This window comes from Papilio polytes, unplaced genomic scaffold (genome assembly GCF_000836215.1).
Source record: "Papilio polytes unplaced genomic scaffold, Ppol_1.0 DF820711.1, whole genome shotgun sequence".
NCBI classification, from domain to species: Eukaryota; Metazoa; Arthropoda; class Insecta; order Lepidoptera; family Papilionidae; genus Papilio; species Papilio polytes.
This window is the reverse complement of record NW_013528493.1, coordinates 810950-834269: the sequence shown is the minus strand read 5'-3', so window position 1 is coordinate 834269 and position 23320 is coordinate 810950. Positions and strand designations below refer to the sequence as shown.

Sequence of the window (23320 nt, the reverse complement as noted above, 5' to 3'; positions counted from 1 at the left end):
ATTTAGTTAGAGCAGTCATGCAAAAAAAAATCACTTTGACGTTTTTTAATATACGATTTATGAAATATTCGTGTTGCAATATGCAATGATATTTTTTTTTCTCTTTTTGTATATGATATGTGGCAAACAAGTGAGCGGCCAGATGAATTCGCCGAAAAAGCGAAGCATCGGCCTATAGACATACGCCTACCCTTAATCGACATAGGAAGAGACGAACATAAAGAGGATATTTCCCCTTTAATCCCGTCTTCTTGTGGTCGAGGTATTGCACAGGGTAATTCGAGCGAAGTTGTTAAAGCGGGCTCTATCACCGTTATCTATATGTATAAAAATCTGTCTGTAAAGCTAATAAAATTTGAGTGTACGTAATACAAAAACATTGTACACGTAAACGAAATACTAATATTTAAAATTTTCCTGTGTGCGCAAGTCTGCGCTTGTTCCGGGTAATCTCCGAAATGACAAGACCGACTATGTCGGGTTTTTGCTGGAAGGTGGGGCTCATGTGTAAATTCAGCGTTAACGAACTCGCGAGCAACAACTAGTATAGAACATAAATATAGGTAACAGAGTGGATGATTGAACAGATTGAAAAGTTGAGCTCGCATCGGTTCGTTATATTGATTTTAGTAAAATAAAAACATTCATAGGTTTTGTTTAGTAGACGGTTGATGGGTTATGATAGAAAATACACTTTTTAACCACACAAATAACTACAGTATGGTTGCACTCGGTAACTACTAATTGGTGAACAGTAGTTAGGAGTTCGCTAAATGCTGTTTGCCGCAAGAGATTCAAGTTTGAGGCGCTAACTAACAAACTATGGCCCTATAATGCTTATAAGTTTTATTAGATCGCTATAGCTAAAACACGTAATATTCTTGAATGAGCTAATTCTACTAACGCCATGTTCAGTTCTCTTCGACATTTTTATCAAAAAAATAAGAAACAATAGAGTGCACGAGAATACATACACGTAACCTTTGTTTAACTACACCGATTGAAACAGACCAGTGTTTTTAGAAGAATGTGATGAACGTACGAATAAAATCGATACAAACGGACGCTGTGAACGCTAAGAGTGTTTCATTTGCAAATTTTGAACCAAACCCTAGTCAAGCGGATATAATTGAAAACAATACAAAAATCATGTTACTCCTCTAGAACAATGTTATTCCTTACTTATGTCATAAATCCGAAAACTTGGATGGATGGATATTTGTTACACCTATCTCAACAACTAAAAGGATTTCGCTGAAATGGCATAGACGTAGAACATATAGGCTATTAAATTAGGTTTTTGAATACCGCAAACAGAGTCGCGGGCGACAATACATGTAATACACAAACACAGACGATACAAGTCATATAATAGACGCAATTGAAGTAAACATCGTTGTATGGATGTCTGCACCCGACAAGATAAAGTTTAATTAGTTTTCAACTTACAGCCGGTGTAGACACGGCCCGATGAGCGGCGCTTGTCGATGCCGCGACAAGTACTGCCGCTCATGAAGCCTTGTGGGTAACCTCCACGTTTCTTAATTGTTTGCACTCATGGGAAAGCGGAGCTGAATTTTACAATATTTTATACAATAAAATAGTTCTTATCCCTAAGCTTGTGCCGTAAAATAGAATGTTGCATAAGAGCAAATCCGATAGACTTTGTTAAGGAAAAAGATAGTATAAATTATGTCAGCGTTAAATGAATTAAGAATTTATTCATGACTGACATTTTATGTGTAGCAGCAGCTTGTGAACCAAAGATTAATGATGAATAGAACAAGTCTGGCAAGGATGCAAACACGCATAGGGTCAGGACCACCAAGATGGACTGGTTTTTTCATACCGCAGCTGTAGGTAGACCTTCTTACTGAATCACTGCCGTGAATTTTATAATATGATTCCACGATAAACCTTCAGTTAAAATATTTTGCATTGTATTAACTGCAAAGGAATAATGCGGTTTAGCTAACATGTTTTTTACTTTTTTTCTTACTAAATAGTAAACGCTATACGACAGAGATAAAGTCAAGTGTCACGACCATGAATATCTGTTTAAAATCATTTGTTCGTTATAAAAGGCCTATTCACTTTGTGAGATAATGTCTTCTTTATCAGATGTAGGAATGAATGGAATTTTGAAGAACGCTAATCTACCAGACCTGTTAGTATCAAAGAATACAAAGGCACCAAATGTCTACTACACTAGTCGCATGATATAATTCAAGGTCTCCACGAGGCAAAGAATTTACTGTAAAACTATTCAAAAGTCTATGAGTCATTTCCAATACCATTAAATATAAAACATGTTTAGAACGTTACCAAATCTAAAATTATAGGTTTGAAGAGCCATCTGTGTACGCTACATCGACATGGAGTACAGATAAAATAGAAATAAATCAGTATAAAGAGGAATGTTGTCTAGAGTTGCTTCCTAAATGAGAATAGTGGTAAATTATTCAGTAGTACTTTCAATACTTCAAGTAACATTTTTTGCATGACGCATCTACCGCGGACGGGAATCTCGAGAAGTTATTACATTCCTAGAAGCATCGTCTACTAAAGCTGAGATTTCATGGGAAATAGCGACCGGTCTTATCAAAAAGGCTTACGGAGGAAAAGAGGATCGATCATGAATGCTATAATGCGATTTCGGGGACAACTATCAACGCAATAGAAATAATCGTGTATTATTTGTTATACATAATGATACAAACGATTTAAAAAGCAGTTAGATGTTATAATTTTCGTCACAGTTGTTCATAGTTTTAAATGTTCGCTTTTGTTCTCGGGCATTTTCTACAGTTAAAACTTCACATACAGTCCGTATGTTAGATAATGAAATATAGAAGTTACCAAAAATAATGATATCGGAAATATTAAAAAGTGATGCGTACAGCTTAATTTATTTTTACTATTATCATTAACAAAGCATTCCCATGGTGATAAAAAAACGGTTCAAAAGGCAATGTTTGCAAGGCGTACATCTAGGTAAACAAGTCCAAGATTTAGTCCAAAGGTAATGTTCAACATTGTTGCTTGTTAATTCTTGTTGCTTCAACTTTATGAGAATGTTTTAAAGCACGATCCTTTGAGCAAACTTAAGCTCGACGTGAAACACTAAGATCGTACGAGGGTAAACTAACACACTCGCCGCTCAACATCGGAACATAGTCATGGTAACTTACAACGACTTTAAACAGATATAAGACCAAGATACGAGTAATAAACCTGATAGGGGCTGATCAATGGAAAAGAAAGTTTGAGTTAAATTTTCATATCAATTCAAAAAAACATCTTTAAGAGTCAAGAACGATTTCGTTTTATTTTAATTCTTAGATAGTAAAAAAAAATAACCTATCAGATAACAAACAATTGGACTGGATAAAATATCGAAAAAAAAATATATGTCGTTCATAATATGACGTATTTGCTTTACGTATAACATGAAACCAATATGTTGAACTTTCGACTGCCTGTCTATCCGAACTCTATGTATTCTGAGTAATATACGAAAAGGCTGCACGAATATTGACGGGAATTCGATAAGTAGCTTATGTATGCAAGAGTAATAAAAAAGGACAACATTTTTTTAAAATTCCACGCTGACGAAGTTACAAGCAACAGCCAGTTTCAGAATAATTTAAAACGTAACGTTCAGAGCATTTCATTTATTCAAATGTACGGAGCTATCAATAAAATATGAGTGCATGACATCACTTTATATGCCAGTTTATTTTGCATCGTGATTTTTGATGTAGGCTTTACATTTTTAAACACAAAACGACATGTTTCTCTGTACGTAAACAGTAAATACAAATGGTTGATTCTATTTTGAATCAGGAATAGAGCTCAATTTCACCTTGTATTGCGGCGGACAGGTGCCTGTCAGTTATATCTAGCTACTGCATCAGGATATTCAGAACCAATTGAGGCTTTCCCGCAATGGAAACGTTCATGGAATAGACATAAATAGTCAACAGTTTAGTTTGTTTAGTAAAATGCCAATCTACATTAACTAAAAGCCGCATCAGGAATAGAAAACCTTGCAATGTTGCGAAAAACCTTTGTGATGAAACCTTTAAATACAGAGTTTTACATACATATAGGATCAATAACTAAGACTGATTGCCACGACAGCGACGTCCTACTTTATCTATTTATTATGCCTACCTCAAAGATCCTGTGAACATTTTAAGAGAGAAAAACTTTTAATAGAATTTCACGATGAGTTTTAATGAAAAAAAAATACAAACGAGACAAGTCTCTAACATTGGATGACTCGCGTTTCGCAAAAAAAAACATCTGAAAAGGTACTACGCTATAGCTATTTACCTGAAATGTTATAAACTAATTTTTTCTAAGTTTAATTGATAAATTACATAAAAATATTAACTGAATAAAAACATAACTACGCGTAACTTGTCAGACATTTTACGAGTATTACGGGTTCCTGGATCCAATTAATTTACAAGTTTCTCGTAGACGGAAGGTTGTCTCATTCCAGTTCTCATTAACAGAAAATAGATTAATTAGCCGGAGGGCATAGGTACAAGACGCAGCCTACGCCGTGCATATTGCTGCTACAAAGTTATTTATGCTTTTATAAACTGTGAAGTGCTTTTCTCACTGGGTAATTTTATTAAAATGATTCTTTGGTGTAAAATCGAGTCAAGGCGAGTAATACATACTTCTTCTTACTAATATAGATGCCACAGTTTAAATGGATAGATGTTTGTTAAGAGTTTTTTTTCATCAAAGTACTTATAAACTACTGTCAAACTATAGCTAAGCTTAAGTAATAACATCTAATAATGTCATTGTTAGCGGCAGCGTCTGTTAATGAGACATGATATGCAAAGCGCATTAATCTGACGTTATAAGCTTCCCTGCTAATTGTATTGAAAGATTAATTATTCTCTCATTTCGTATTATTATGTGTATGGCAATAAGTCTTTGTATTCTGCTTATACTTACCTATGGAGAGGCTCAAGTCTACCCAAGTAAGGGGTGAGTAGACCTTAGTCAATCGCCGGCCCATTGAGAATTATTTGACTTTACCTTTAATTTTACCTTCAAAATAATGATGGATGAATGTACAGTCGGGGTAGCTGCGGTGTTCTATATTACAGCAACAATCGTTTGAACATTTTTTAACGAGACGCGGAACAGACATTACAATGCTGTGAATAAATTTGTTTGTTAGTGATACATGGCTATTTTTTTATCCCTTTGCACAACTCACTGCTATCCAATTAGTTATTTAGAGGAAGAGGCGGGATTTTGTTTAGTTACAAAAAAAAAGAAATTTTCCTGAAGTGCAACACTGCGGATTTTTGCGATTGTACAAGTAGAATTTGAATATAGACAAATCAGTGTTTATACCAATGTATGTGAATGTCGGGGATCCAACCTGGACTCTTAGATTAGGTCAATGTTTACCCACCGCATCAAAATGTTTTCAATCGATTGGGTTCGGCCGTAGATCGGTTTTTTTGAAACTACAATGCACGTCTTTTACTTTTATGATATATTTTGTCTACTCTATTTATCTTATCTTCTAAAAAATACAAAATTAATTGGCCCAAAATGTACTCAACGTCATGAGTCAACGTTTTGATATCGTATTGTTCACGCATGCCACTGACATATTTAATCATTCAAAAGGATCGTTGTAGGGGGCCTGTGTATTTTGTGGTTTTGTGGAACTTGATTAAACTGGCGACGAATTTGATTTCTACACATGATACGTTTCGTTGATTCGTTTTATTTAGTTGTCAATTACCAAAAGTGCTTTTGGTAAACGTTTGTCGTTAGGTTAGGTTAGTAGTAGTTACTAGACGTAGTAATAACTCAAAATGTATAAGTGTTTTCCAGGATCAGTAGTATTAACTGGTTGTAATTTCATCACATTCATCATCAGCCTTTGTTTGCCCACTGCTGGACATAGACATATAGGTTGTAGTTATCTTTTAAAAATATATAATTCTAGCTAATAACAGTTACATTTTATTAAAACATGAAGTTTATTAATTTTTGCTCGAATGCGTCAAAGGTAGTAGAAAAAACGACATTGACGAAACGTAGATGAAAGGAAAATATAAGGCATAACATTTCTTATAATATTGCAGGAAAATACGGTGTAACATTTTTAATTAAAGCGTAAGCACGCCCGCGCTTTTCTTGTAAAAAAAAGATACCATTTTGTAGGAAAAACTGTTTTGGGAAACCGCATTCTATGAAAAGCGACAACTGCATAATGATGCTGGCGTACCGCGTAATATTAATGTATGATCGAATTCATTCTTCTATATTACTTGGACGTTTGGACTTTAGCTGAAGCCAAATGCAAAAAGATCAAAGCGTTTAAAAGGTGAATTTACAAGAAAGATACCACAATATAGAACGCACCGGAATGATACAGTTTGAACTTTTACACGACGACAAGAAAATGCCTTCACAAAATTGATCCTCACGGGAATCGGACCTATAAAATTGACTTTTTCAGGCCGTCTTAAAATCGATTAAACGCGTGTTATACGACTCCATGGCTAACACTGGATTTTTATGGACTCTGAAGTCAATGGCTATTGACACATTTTTAAACTCAGGGTAGACACAACTCATGGTTGAATAGTGTCCGCAATTTATTCGTTAGGGAATAAGTTAAATACCTATGATATGAATCAACTATAACTATATTGTTGTTTTTAATTTGAAAATGTATTACAAACGACGAATTCTTTTACCTTTTCAAATATTAAAACTACCAGCAAAATATGCAAGCAAAAGAATGAATGAGCCGCGACGTCAAAAATTTAAAGTCTTTCCAAGCGAGTAAAGACTACAGCGAAATTTTTCTATGCTTTGAAGATACCTCAATTTTATTAGACCCTTGAATTTGTTGCATGGTTTACTTCGAATAGCTTAAGAAATTTTAATCAACTAATATTTTCTAAAGTAAATTTTTGAAGAGGAGTACTTTTCAAGATTAATTTCTTACAGTGAATTTTAATAGAGTAGATATTTAAAACAAGTTTACACAAAAAAGCATACCACCTAATTTTGAGTTATTTTATAAGTTACTTGTTACTTTAGAAGGATACGTATAAAACTACATTTCACTCACGAATACACTTGGGCTTGGGCCATTTTCAGACGACTTACAGCCAATGCGTAGGAAATCTATAAGAACTTACATGCTTAGCGCAGTGCGTATGATCCCTGGTCAGTCTCCTAAATATTCTCTCTTTGAAAATACTGTAATGTCATGCAATTCCATGCAACTCGCTCAAAATCTAAATAATCACCTATAAACTTTTGTTATAATATCACTAATAACTCTATCTGCGAGTTACTTTGCATATAGATATAAAATTAATAGAAATTACAAAAAATCTTAGGTATCTATTGTGTCACGCATCGCAAACAGAAATAATGATGAGAGGGGAAATAAGAATGTCTGAATTATCGACAGTCAAACGTTTATTGAAGAACTATGAAGTTTGATATTCATTTAGAACATTCAGTTGGTACTTAATTAGGAAAAGTGATTAAATAGAAGCATATTAATACATTGATTGATTGTATTGCACACAATATATCATTATTCTATAGGTTTCTAGGATGCTTGTATGCTAATCAACACAAGTCGTATTTTATTACAGCATGTGAAACGCCTTTGTTTTGTTACCACGTTGGAAAAGATCGAAATACTTTCCTTTGAGGAAACCTGGAATGAAATATAATAATGAATATAATTTTAATTTAACTTACAACTAAATTCACTTTTCTTATCAGGGAAAAGAATAAATTTAATAATATAAATACGTAATTTTTACAATCTATCATTCACACATGAATTACATTTAAACAAAGAACGATGCGATCGTAACAGAACATTTAAAAATGTCTCATCTTTCGCATGCAACTCCGTCCGCTTGAAGTTAAAAAAAAAAACAAAAGTTGGTGGCCTACGTATTCTTCCAGACTAACCTCTACATCTATACAAAATTTCATCGAAATCCGTCTATCCGTTTAAGCTACGAACTCTAACAAAAACCTATACATCCATCCATCCAAACTTTTGCATTTATAATATTAAGTTAAATTACCATTTAGTACGTTATCGACCTATTCCATCTCCAATTGTTTAATATTGAACTTCAATAAATGATTTAAACTACCTTTTTGCGTTTTTAGTAATGATAAATAAGTGTAATTAATCCGTTAAAGAGGGTTGTCTCCGCACCCCACAGCTCTATTGTCAACCAATACGTCATTAAAATGTCCGGAACAGCGTCATATCCAGTAATGACTTTCATTATATCCGATGCAGGTGTTTTGCAAATGGACAGCTCATAATTATATAACGTAGTTAGAGTTGATAACAATGAATAATCACATCGATAATAATTACCACTGATTTCAATAACATTTTTTAAATTCATATTTTCTAGTTAAATGAAATGATGTCACGAAGTTATTATAGTGAAGTGAAAACCAACTTCGCCAGACAGGCGCCGTAATACATGCCATACGGGCGGGAGGCGCTTTCGATAAACAATATACAATACATAACATAATAATGTACCTTTGATCGAAGTTTCGCGCGTCTTTTCCCGATTACTTTGTCGTGAATTCGTGTTATAAAACCATATCATTTCCGGTCATTTATTTAGGTATTCTTAAGAATTAATTCAATTCAGGGAAGGTAATGAAGTACATTTTCACATGCATTTTACATTAATATTAAACGAACAAGCTTTTTAGCTTTGTTCCGCTTTGAAAAGCTCGATGCTGAAAGCTACTTATACTTGGAGTAACTAAAAACAACTCCCGTGTACTGCTGACTTTTAATGCTTAGTAATATTTCAATAAGGCTTTATGAAAACTACATCGCATCATTTATTTAATAAAGGTTTGAAAATAGAAATGCTTCCTGTTCGTTACACTTTTGGTATTTTACCCATATAACGACAAAGAACATTAATTGTTATTGAATTTGATTATCGGCACGCATTTATCAGAAATAATAACAGAAAAATTTAATCATAAAACGGGATAGTTTAATTACAGTCCAAACGTCAAATAGACACCCTACTTTGTAATTTGTAGCGCCTAGAGATTACGTAGTAGGAAACGCAATGGTTAGTAATTTCTGTCATTTACCAACAACTAAGAAGGTATTAGATATTATAACGTGCTCGTATTACTGACGGGTTTCCTAGTTCTTGGAGAGTACATTGACATTTTACATATAATTTTTGCCCAGGATGTGATTTAAATCACATTATAATAATACTTTGTTAGTGTGTTCAGAAGACTAAGACCATTTTTGTCATCTACAATCTGGGAAATTGGCGGTGTTCCACCTTAAAAGCGCCAATCGTTTCGACATTTTTAAACGAGACGCGAAACAAATATTAATACAACGCAGCTAATAAATGTTCCTATACTCCTGCGAAAAAAGTCGGTTATTGATACACGAGTAGTTTTGATTATTATAACTACGTTGCACCACTCGCTGCTATCTTATTAGTTGTTTGTAAGAAGAGTAGGATTTGTCTCGTTATAATAAACAAGGCAGCATTGTATGAAGTGGAACATCGCGGATTTTCGCGACAGTATATTTACATATAATTTGATCAATTAATAAAAATAATAACTAATTGCTATCTGCCGCTAGTCGTGTTTTATCTTACGGTAAATGTGCAAAAGTGTGCGTCGTTATGGATTCAATGCGTGAATGGTTGATTACGTACTAACTGAAATGACACGGCGGCGTTTAATACAAAAGCGTCTTCACACCGTATTTAATGTTTACCATGGACCTACTTTCACCATAATTTAAAATTTTTAATGATTTAAATCTGTGTATAAAACTATAGACTGTCATTAATTAAAAATAAAAAATCATACAGATTACGCTAAAAAAATTAAACTAGTGTACCCAACCCAAGCACACTATATCTATAAACAAATCTAAACATACATATAATAAAATTGAAGTGTCTGTTTTTAATATCTAAAGAAAAATTCCAGATTTTGCGAAGTTGATGTATTAGCGTTGCTGATAACGAAAATAGCATTTAATTTTTTTTTGGTCTGTCTGTCCGCAAGCCGCCTTTGTTCCCGGCAATCTCCGAAACGGCTGGGCCGATTTCGACCAGACTTTCACTGAAGTGTAGCTAAAATACGGGCATATTATTGGATACTATTTTATCTTACTTACATTATTGTATGTACCAAGTCACGGGCAACATCTACTATGAAAATAAAACTCTTTTAGCAACCGAGACGTATTGACAAATTACAAAAGTAAACATTAACCATTTTTACAAGAAAATATTTATCAATGACAAACAATAATACAAAGACCGTATAAAATAATAACTATAGAAATAGTAGAATAGAACGGAATATTTAATGTAAAGCTGTTATGAAACAAGTTGCTTATAATGATAGAGCAGACATGACATTTACAAGACAGGTCAGACGGCTTTCCGCGCTAAATTGCCCTAGCCCTAGTCTACGTTGGAGAAATTATGGCTGTCATACGACTCATAAATGTTGAACATCTTGCTGAGGGAAACGTACGGAGTTACGAAGCGACTAACAACCTTACTCTGCACAGTCGAGTATTTCTTACATACTTCGGTTATTTGGAGCAATTTTTTTTTTCATGCATAAACATTTTTATTTTTGAATTATTGCTTTCACCCTTGTGAAAAGCAAAATAAATATTACTTAGAATTTTTTTCATTTAAATTACCAAATATCTATACCTTAACTCGTAACTTTGCATTATAACATTGCGATTACCAAATAGACAAACAGAAGATATTGCTATAAGTGAGTTTCCTCAACTCGCAAAATCGAATGTTGAACATAGTAATCGATACGGTAACGAGTAGGGAACCTTGTAATCAAACAAGTCGACTGAAGTAGGAAAATACGCGTCCAAGAGCGGACGTTTAGTGCTCTCAACTGTCCAAACTGTGTGATATCTAGCGACGTGTTTTGCAAATTGATTGTTATTACAATAGTAATACAGTTCAGTTCAATTTGCAAAAATTGTAATTTGAAGATTCGCAAGAGAGAGCAAAATTTGAAATACAATTCCGATGCAATTCCAAACTAAAAACAATAGCGACCACAAATCTTTGTAAACACAGGACAAACTAACGAATTTTTAATTGAAATGCGGCAGAATAAAATGGAAGCTTGTGGAAATGACAGCATTTACAACCGTTAAAATGAAATTCCGTAAAGTGTTTCCTTGTTTCATTTTGTGCTAACTTTACGTTCCTTGTTACTGGCATACCGAACACTTCACTTATTTGAATATTCATTTGGGAATGTTATTAGGTAATAGCATTCCTTTCTGTTATCATGAAATGTTTAAGTACGCAGAGAAATGAAGAACAAAACGATTTACACGATAGCAAAAACATTTGACACACCATTTCCAGAGTCCGAGAATTGTTCTTAAAAAAATATAATCAGTCCATTACTTACATATACAAATAATAAAAATTAAAAGTATTTTATACTTCAAAAACACACCAATTTGAAAAAGTTTCAAATTCGCGTACTTTTAAAGTATTCCCTAATTTTAGAAATACAATTTGACCATGACTTATTTTATTCATAAAAACACTAAGAATACATAGAACGTAGAACCAGTAAAATCACGGCAAATAAGAGTATTAGATAATAGTACATTTAAATAATCGTACCTATTTTTCGTCTAATTCAAACTAATTTTAATTAAATTTTAGTATAAATATTTAGAAACAGAAACACAGAATTATTGGTTGGTTCGTTTTGCATTTACACGAAGAGTAAATAGAATTGAGTTTAGCTTCTAACTAGTTTTAGTGCAAGGGAGCTGCTGAATCCAGTTATGCTTTGCTTTTCAATATTTCGTTCATTTCTATTGATAATTTCGTTGAACATTTTCGTCTTTGAGTGTCGATGACAGTTCTATCAATGCTTACAAAATTATTCGACAGACATAAATCATTTGCTTTCGAATTGTAAATGAAAATAAAAAAAGTAATAATCTCTCGTTACACAAAAGTAAATTAGAATGAAAGATACTACTTTACATTTAAAATAGGCTTGTAGTATCAGATAACGAATGAGACGATCAATGTTTCTTTCATTCGTTTACTTCACATTGAATATTTAATTTAAAAAAAACTGGTGGCGCATTTAATAGGCTTCCATTGTATAAGAAAAGAAGCTCGCCATTCATCGGTCGTCGTCATCAAAGCATGATCACAAAATTATACCTCATGACTAGCTTCATCATCAACGTTCCTTTGTGCCTACGAAGAATCAGTACCATGTGTGCACCATCAGCCATCCTATCGGAATTCACACTCTTTTTAAACATATTCTCTTTCAAACAAGCCATCCAAGTTTTTCTTCGGTTTTCCTCTACTTTTATTGGCATCCTTCAATCTTAATACTTTCTTGTTTATGACATCATCATCTCTCTGCATTTATACCACGCTAAATCTTTTGCTTTTCAATTTTTTACCTCAATACTTTAGCTTACTGGCATTATTAAAACCTATAGTTTCCAACTCTCTAGAGTTCATGTCGATGTTCAATAAGAGGCTCAGGAGCAAAGTAGATACAACTTTGCTATTCTCGGTTCAGAGCATGGCTCGATACGTCTTTGCTCAACGAAGAATAAAAAACAATTTCCTATACTAGTTAAAAATTAAAATAGAGAACTGACTTTAGAAGCAAGCTGAGGCAAAAAACAAAGGCCAATTTTCGCTATGTATTAACTTGAGGACATTAATTAGCAGCACAAAATGTTTTGTTGTTTACATAACCATTAGTACTTGACTCCTACGTTCAAAAAAGCTGAAGATAAACACTCATTAAAATGTTGTTTTTGTTACCAATTATTCCTGTTTCAAAGTTAAATTAACGAATGTTCGGTGAATTGTTAAAAATAAACATAGATCTGATTTCGCCCGAATACTAATGGATTGGCATTGTATAAACAAAAAATATAATATTAGAATATAACTTAATAATATTAAAAATGCGAATGTTAGATTGTATGGATATATCGTTAATATATATATCCGGAATGCTTATCGGATCTTGATGAAATTCTTTAGTCTTGAAGAACATGTAGGTCACTTACTAAGTTTCTTTTTAATTCCGGACGAAAACAAAAGCTAGTTTATAATATGCCAGTGTCACTGTGTTAACTACTAGTAATCACAACTATCGTATTTTTATGTAATATGCCTAATAAACTTAATGAAAAAAAAAACTAAAACATATTTTTCTAAAATAATTGCAATCATCAAACACTATCTCTTACTTTTAATTTGCTCCTTTCTGAAATTGCTATCGAGGAGTTATATCCCCACACGAAGCTAGGCCGATATAGTGTGACTGATGATGGCAAAATTTGACTTTTTTCAGTTCCATGTCATACAAGAGAAAAACTCATCGGTTTTAAAATGATTTAAAACAATGTATCGCATTTTATATCAAAACAATGATAGAGACCAACCTATACTAATAGTACACAGAGGAAAAAATCCTATTTTTAGATTTTTGTTTGTATTGAAACAACTCAAAAAGTACAAAGCTATTTTAATAAAATTTCGCCATTAAAAAGTTAAGTCCTCGCTGAGTAACATAAGCCATATTTTATAATTCACGCAGGCAAAATCACGAGCAACAACTAGTGTGTTATATTTCCATAGAAAGTTAATTTGAAATGTATGTTATCATTGAAGTAACTTGACCGTTTTATTAATGTAATGTTTCTTAAGCAGGCTACTTGAGTAACAATAGGTTATGAAACTATTATGTGTGGCGGTAAGTTTTATGATTCTAAACAATGGCTGAAACTGAAACGCTTTGGTAGTACTCTAACTGGCATTAAAATTAAACAAATGTACTAATTATAAGTAGCCAAGTTACAGAGTTAATTGTTCGAAAAATATTATCAAAACTAAAAATATTAGGGATCAAAACCACGAAAACAAAAATACACGGAAGTGAAAAATTTTAAAACCGATTATGAGAGTAAACAGTCCTTGCGAGCGACCGCCTTAATACTATCTAATATCCTTCAAGTTGAGTCAAGTGAAGTGTTCGATCGCATTCGGAAATTGATATTTTTAAAAGGAAATTGGCCTTCTCAGATCCAGAACGGAATAAACAATTGTCTCTTAAAATTAACAGTCGATTAAGAACATTGGTAGTAAGTTTTTTCAAACGTCCAATAACAGTTTTAATCTTCATCAAAATTAAATCGGTTTCTTTAAATACTGTTTGCTCTCCTTGTTGTATAATAATTTTATGTTGTCATTCTGTACGCGAGCTTTGACGGTACGATGTACAAAGTGAGTGTTTAAATAATCTGATATCAATTGGATTTTCCATTTTAAAATATAGAGATAACATAGACACTGTAATATAAATTCCTATCGATTATAATCATCAAAATTTAGAGTGACAAATGAAATGACGAGATACATGCTTTATCATACTTTGATAACAGCGAATTACATCGCAGCAAACTAGGTGTTAGTTAATCCACACTAAATATTATCAGTTTACTGAAATTAGATTAGTTATTTTGATACCCAACATCGCTTATTTTCTTTGAACTATTTAAAAGGTGGCAGAATGTTGTCAAAAATCGATATACGCTAACTTGATTTGATCTTATGCTTATCAAAGGGCAATGCTCTATAAAGAGGCCGCGACTAATATCTTGGCAAGAAACAAATCAGGTCAAATCACACTTCATTAATTCCTATTGAAAAACCATCGTCTTACATATCAAGTTGAATGCCGCATTACTTTCGTAAAAAATAGACACGATGACAAAAATTCATTTAAGCCGCAATTTAGCATTCCGCGTAAAGCAACTCGCGTTTATTAAGGACAAATTCAACTGGGACCGAGATTTGGAATTATGATTTCAACTCCGTTTCTATTATACGCAATATGTACTGGATAAATTAAACGCAAAACTGTTTATTAATTATTTCTGAAGTAAACAATTTAGCAAGGTTTTCAGTTAGCTGTTACTTTAGAATGAAGGGAAAATATTTAAGGCAAGAAGAAGAAGGATATATTGCGAATTACGTGACACAAATGTTTTTAATTTATCAAGAATTAATTTGTTTATTACGCGTATTGTAAATAATAAGTAATAGTACAATTGCTCCTCATTATACTCGTATACTATAAACTAAAAATGAACTGTACTATTTCAAAGGATATACAATACCCGTCGAACGAAATTATGGTGGGAAATCACAGCCGCTACCGCTGTACATAAGGGAATTGAGAATTGTGTACATACAGGTAGATCATTACACCCGCCACACACGTTAGTTTAATCATGACTGTTTCGACCGTACATGAATATGTACATCACCAGCAACACTAGCGTGTGTGATATACAGTTATGTGTACAATGAAAATTCAATTATGCCTGTCGGTTATGGCTGCCAGGTTAAGACTATGATGCAAAACCTGACGTGTGTAGGCTACATTATATCCACCGTTGTACAAACAAGCAACTACATTTACCACAAACAGAACTGTTGCTAACAAATTTTGATCCAGCCTAGCATTATTGTTTTGAAATAAGACCCTCATGCATTTATACAATTTCCCTGTTCCCAAATACTAATGAAACGTAAATTAAATGTTAACATTATTATAAACACGGTTGTGTCGAATTTTTTTTAAATTAAACCGAAATTCAAACAATGGTTGTTTGGTTGAGGAAATAATCACACTTAAATTTAATATCTTCATCATCATTAACATCAACATTAACTGCCCACTGCTGGTCATAGGCTTTCCCCAATGCCTTCCACAAAATGCAATTCTCCGCCTTCAGTATCCAACGACTTTCCGCCGTGCGCACTAAGTCGTCGGTCCACCTGTCCTAACTTAACCGGTCCGGTCCATATTTAATATCGCCATACGTATAAAATAGTATTTTTTTTATTAATTTGCATACATTTTACGATTACAGAGGTGCAGAACCTAACATTACACATAGATAACAAAAAGTCCATTTAAGCTGGATAATAATGAAATGAATAAAGCATTATGAATGCGATATTTATCACACCTAAATACAATTATAAACTGAAAGAACACGGAAAGCTAAGCAGGCGGAGCTCGGACTATTTTTATCTAGTGACGTCATTAAGTGCTAATTGAACTAAAGCCGCGCCCGTAATCGAGTAATTAAGTACTCCATACATTCAATTAATGAATTATACAGAACTATAAAAATGAAGTCACAATCATATAACATAGAGTTGTCAGAAACAAGAATAATCCAAAACTTCGTTAAACGCTTAATTAAAACTGGATGATGGATTTTCCAATACTTTTTTAATTATTTTTTTAACAACCCAGACACGAAATTCTGTATCCGCTTACACTAACGCAGTAACTGTAGACTGTAATTTGTAGATGTGTAGTTTCCACTACTGAAATACCTACACGGAAACATGTTTCATTGAAAATTACATGGAAGGCAATTTGATTATTTGACACGGCAGTGGAAACGGATAACATAGTAATCCTGACCTAACATATGAGAAACGATCATACTAAATCACCCAACTTACGTAATCGAAGCATACAAAACTGAAAACATGATAGCTTAGAAAAAATCAATAAGCACGGGCTGATATACTCCTATGAAATTCCGGAACTAAAACAAATCGAATGAGTCCTCTTTTCCGTGTGACGACAAACTGCGTACGAGAATTATGACGTCATTGGTCAGAAATAAAGTTGTAAAATGCCTCCGCGTCATACAATAATGTCACCAAAGAAATGAACGAGGCCAAGTTATGTTTACGTAATAGTTCATGATGAAAAGAGCTGAAATTGAGAGCGTTGCCAAGTTTAATATGCATTCCTCTCGACTAAGAATTTTATGGTAAAAGTGAGCTCGCGTACTTCAAAACTAAGCCAAAGAATAGACTACAAAAGACTATTCATCCTAAAAGATGTACTAATTTTTTAAATTGCACACTGTGAAAAAAATCTTGTTTATATTAGCATTATCTAATTAATTAGACAACAAGGCAATAAAACAATAACAACTAAATTTAACTTTTATAACCCACTACATCTTGCTTCTTACTAAAGTTTAGATGGATGGATGTTTGTTAGAACTTGTAGCCTAAACAACTGATCGAATCTCGACAAATCATGGCATAGATGTAGAGCATAGCCTGGAAGAACATATAGGCTACTCAATTTTTTTTAATTTAACGCGGACGGAGACGCGGGTGAAAGCTAGTGTTTATATAAAGTCGGCATGTTTCAACAATAAAAAGTTTATTTTGTCAAATTGAAGAATTTTTATCACATTTAAATTTTTAGGGCACAAACATACTCAGAATAAATGTAATGTCCGGTAGAGCATTTACGTAAGAAAATATACTTATTGTAAATCCTTTCAATATAATTAGCCAAAGCCAGTAAAGCCCTTTTCACAGTTCGTGGCACGAACAGATCAATTACCAGACAAGTGTTGGCTTGGAATATAAAAGGTGTATTATATCACTATTACATGTTTTAACATTGTTACTTTAGACATGACCATTATATATCAGGTCTTACAATAGAATCTTTTGAATAGACTTAAAGTAAGCTGCGGATCGAATTGCACCTCATTTCAACTTCCACCTAAGCTAAAATAAGTCAAACACAAACTGATATAACCAGACTAAGTCGATATTCTGATTTAAAATTAGACATTGCATGAAAAATGATCAAATAGTAAAGATTTTTGTCAAACTGTTAAATCAGATACAAACTATATTTCAAAGTTCACAGTATTAAAAGAAATGAATCCAGAAAAACTGCATAACCTTTAAAAGGTATTAAATATCAATTAATAAAAGATACAATTTTATGTATTAATAGCCGAGAGCATTTGTCGAAGTCAAAGGGAATTTATAAAAATAAATCACCAAAGCGTAATTGGTATAAACCCGAATTCCAATAATTGTGGAATATGAGAGGCAAACGAAAACCCTTCATGGCCTACGGTGGAAATACACATATTAAAGCTTAATAAAATATGAAAATATAACAGCATGCCATGAGCATATTGATGTTAGAGTTTCGCAAACATTTTAATTAAATTATTACAAAGCTCGTGAAACTGAATTCTCTCCCCACTTCTGGTTTTGAATTAATAGCGCACTACAAACAATAAATAATATCAAACAAACAAAATGCAAATTACAACTGAACTCTGAAAAATATTATAAACGGATAACCTGAAAACAAATTGAACAAATAAAATTGCGGCCGTTTTTAATTGAGGTAAAAGTATTGCTACACGTTATTATCAAAATTAAAAGATTCGCATATGCAACGTTATAATGAATATGTAAAATAATACCATCATTATGTTTAATTTCTGTTTTAAGTTAGTTTTAACAATAACCACGAAAGACGTGACATGAATCCGCTTCCACGTATAACTTTAAACGTAACTTTCATCGTTAAAAGTTGTTCATACAAAAAACATTCGGTACAAATTCACCAGACCAATTGTAGTAAGGAAAGAGTTAAATTCAGATGCAAATAATCTTTTCAGATACGATCATCCTTTGTTTGAAGACTGCTGATGATGAATATATATTATATATAAACCAAGAGTGGTTGTAGGTTTCACTAACCGACGTTGAAGTATAGAACATGCTTTGTCGTCTTTACGACGTGAAGAGATACATGGTGTGCAGAGAGTATACTATTTCTTGTGAAACAACAAGATGACAAATAACAAAATAAATGATTTAGGACTATTGTCAGAAACTGGCGGATATGCCAGAAAAATATGTTCACAACCTTACCTAACAAATAAAAATAGAGTATTATTAAAAGCCATTTGGTATAAAACAACAATTTCCCACAACTTCAGTATTAATTAAGCCATGTGTGTCATTTACATCTTATAAAAAATTTAAAACTACGTCGTAGCAGCATGTATTAAGTGTCACATAACATCTTTACTGACGATTTTATAAATTCACAAAACTTGAATTACGTAAACTATTACTGAGTGTTAGCTTTTTAACTATTTTGATATATCCCGTGTTCTTAAAAGTTATCAATACTATTTACCTTTATTTAAAATAACAATACTGAATAGTGTAATAATAGTATAGTATAATACAATAAATAGAATAGTATAATACATATAAGGAATAGTGGGGGTAGTTTTATAAAAGATTTGGCAAGGAGTGGCTCAGGCCCTCAGTCGCTAACAAGCTCAGTATTTTTCTAGTCGTCACGACGGAACGTTTGATATCTTTACGTAGTTGCCTTGGAGTTCAGTTTGTTTGATATAAAGTAATAATAAAAATATTGTTAATATAGCTGTCCGTCTATATCTTAAAAAAATAATTTGTGTCGAAATATCTAACATGAGAGAAATTAAAACCACTAATTACGTTGTAATGGATGCAATAATCCAATTATAACTCAAAGTGTACTGTGTATCTACAGTTATCGACGACATACGAGTACTTTGGCAAAGTTAAAGTAAGTTTGGTTCACCGCCTTTGTTGTCGGTTAGTCGCTAATGTGATTTACAAATGACCGCTTCGATGCTCCCGACTTCACGTTGAGTTCAGACCTACCTGACTGTATAAAGGGAAATATACCCAACAAATTTTATATTGAAAATTGTTTCTAGTCAGATGATAAGAGCGTAGCAGATTATTTTATAGACAAAAGGATAGTTCCTCTTCTCAATCCGCCTTCTAAGACGCGGAGATTAAATTACCTGATTATATTTTCTCTCATAATAGCCTATAAATATCATGCAACCAGAGAGTTCTTACTAGTTATATCCTCTTAGTATGAAACGGCCATAATTAAAAGTTCTATAAAAACATTACTTGAATTCATATTGGAAAAAAAGATCTACGAAAACATACAGCTTTACCTAGATAATAAATGAGGGTTAAAAACCTAAAGTTAATGTAACTGTATGAATGAACCACAGTTTCATCTGATATTAATGTTACATTAATATCAGAGGATCTCGTCGGCGAATGTATGGAAATCGTTATTGCAATAGAAGATGTCAGCCACGAAACAGTACGTTAATATTGTCATGTTCAGAATTGAATTCCGCACTGATATGGATTATAGAAGCATTTGAATTAATCTAGTTAGTTTCCTCGAACACTACAATATAGATATTGGTAGAATGCATTTCGCATAGCTTTGCTCCTGAATTCCCGAGTAGCGACAACAGTTTCCAATAATTTGAACAATGCAACTGCCAGCTCTGATATGACGAAGTGGCAATACATGCAATTGAAAGGTATCTTAATTAATTTGACAATACCTATGTATGACAATAGTTATTTTACGACTAAAACAGCAACATAACAAGTCAGAGAGTTATCTGACCGTCAAACTTTCTGTACGACTTGATATTTGAAGTTTTTTAATAGATGGCTGTAATTTTTCGTCTCTCAAAATCAAGTTTGAATAATTCAATCAAAACAAGCAAACATTGTTTATAACCGATGTTTTGAAAGAGAATTGAACGCAGCAACAAGCAGTAATGAAAATATGTGTGTTTTAATCAAAAGCGACCGACATGTTAGGTTAGTATTCGGGAGCTTGTTTACTTTCACGTTAACATGGTGGGTAGACTAACAGTGATTGGTTTCAAATTAATACTGAATGAATTTCACCGAATCTCGATCCGATAATGGGAGTCTGGATGTCAATTATGGTGGGCCTTGTGTATATCCAAGCCATAATTGGCATCGAATTGCCTATTGAAGATGTCATATGTCATTACCAAGGCTCAGTACATAATATGTTTCTATGTAAATTACCTTCATTGCTTAAACCCGTGTCATTACCGTTCGTTAACCTTATATTTTAGAAACAAAATTAAGTAATTTTTCGATCAACCGTGTACCGTGTTTTACTATTATAAGTTAGCGACATTTCAGTTTACCATTTGTACATTGGAGGTTACATTACACTTCAGAGGTTCGTCTTTTTTACAGATTCTAAAATAACATTTTATTAAGTTTCTACGCAAGAATGTTATTTCAAGTTTAATCTATTTTTAATGTCTCTCCTACAGTATTTATGTCATTTAATAATTACGACTTCTTTAGTTATAAAATTAGTCTGTAAGCTACCTTTAATTTGTTAACCTAGTCTGTTCCTTTATTATAAAAAAAATAAAAACAATCCGGTATTGTTCCGATTGGCGCCATTTCTGCCACGCCCTACCGGATGGCGCTATGGGAATACCCTGTTTGTGTTAATACACAATGTTGTCTTGTCTTGTCCTACTGGTCTGCAACCCAACGGTTTTAGTTAAGAAGTTGTCATTACAGCTTCTTATTCCTCTTCTGATTTATGTCTGAATTTACTCCAATTAGTTTAATTTCATTTTATATCCAAAAATGATAGTCAATATACAACCATAACATCCTTCTAAATACGCAAGTTCTAAATATAAATTAGTTTTAAAAGCGATCTCGAATTTCAGATCAATGTGTGTATTTCACTTGCTTTTAATGTTTAACAAATCAATTTAACAATAAAGGTTAAAAACGCTTTAAATAACGAAGCAAGCAGAGAGTCCTTGTGGGTCTAATAACATGCTTTTAACGAGTCCAAATTGCTTTACTAAAGAGCTCAATGTGAAGTCATTAGTGGAATAGATAAAGGTCATTAACAAATTATCCTATCATTGTTATTAACTCTTCAAAATAAGAACAAATATTAATAAATACGTACAAAAAACGTGACATCGTATCTGTTATCTATTACATTTTATAAAATTGGAGTATCTGTATGTAATATAAAAAGCGTGAAAATGATGTAATTGCGTTGCTGATACCGAAAAAAGGATTTAAGTTTGCCGACGACCGCTAGTACTAAATATAACACAAATTAAATATATTTCTTGTATCGAATTTAATCCTATGAAGAAAGATCAAATACATTTCATATTTAGTAATTGCTCTTTAACGCAAAAGTACTTTCAATAACTTTCAATTGAGAATTACGCAAAATACCATTTCTTTTCAGTGCAATGGGGTTATTAATTCTTGAAAGTTTCTTCAATAAGGTAAAAAAGTCTTATTGCTGATCAATATAAAATAAAATGCAAGCAATTTATGAACTAAACTGTTCAACGTAATTATGACGTCATTTATATTCCAACATTTATACTCGTATAAAAGATTGTCATCCCTCCTTAGAGTCTTATCTTCTAAAATAAATAGAGATATAACTTATATGATTACGATGAACGGTGATTTATCAGTGGAATTGGTACTGGTATTGGAACAGATTACTTAAGTATATTACCTAGAATTTGAATTTAATACAATGTGCCTGACGTGCCAACTCAAACGCAAGTACTATAAATCACTATTTCAAATGTTCACACATTTACGAACAGCGAATATAAAATTGAATCTCGGAAATGAAATCAAGTGTAAGTATTCCTCGAACCGTGTCATTCATGCATTCCATATTTTATTGAAAGAGTTTGTAAAACTTGTAGCCTGTTTCCAGACACATCACGCTTCAAACACTAGTCATGCTTCGCGGTGCACAAGGGCTCCATCTACGAGTATGATGCGACTACACTCTATACAAACGTGAACATTATCGCCGGGATTATTGCGTTTCATTTTTATTCATAACAAGAAATAAAACTAACAGAGCTTTTGAACATTCAAACACCGCTGTGTAAAATAATTCGTGACTTAATTCACACACAACTAGGAATTAAACATAAATCTAAGTAAGTAATTAAGTTGCATACTCTACTATCCTTTTAAAAGGTGCGTTACGAATTACGATATCAAAGTTAAATCAAAATTCTCTCACACGGTGACAATGTTAAATAAATTGTATCCTCGATTTGAAACAAAAATTTTCTTAGTACCATTATGGCACACCACATACACTTTTTTATTTTATTTATAAACTGAACAAAACTAACGCGCGTACACCCCTTTCGTGCGACTTGGAAAGGTCAGATCGCGTGTTTAAAGAAACAATATGCTTACTATTGGGTAACAGCGTTAATAAATTAACGATTTTTCAAATTATTTGAGAGTGTGGTCTTCTATTATTTAAAATATTTTTCGCTATTTTTATAAGGTAAAATTACGTAGTCTAAATACGCATGTATTTAGTAATGTTATCTTTTTTTCAGTTACGATATTACCTAAAAACATCGGAGAACATTTACATCTGTCAATGC

The 23320-nt window shown here is 32.7% G+C and overlaps 1 protein-coding gene across 3 annotated transcripts in view; it reads right to left on the bottom strand.

The window, feature by feature from the left end:
* The window catches only part of LOC106110226 (alpha-1,3-mannosyl-glycoprotein 4-beta-N-acetylglucosaminyltransferase A-like), a 50908-nt gene that overhangs the window by 11264 nt on the left and 16324 nt on the right, over positions 1 to 23320 (bottom strand). The gene's annotated exons all lie outside the window — the stretch shown is intronic.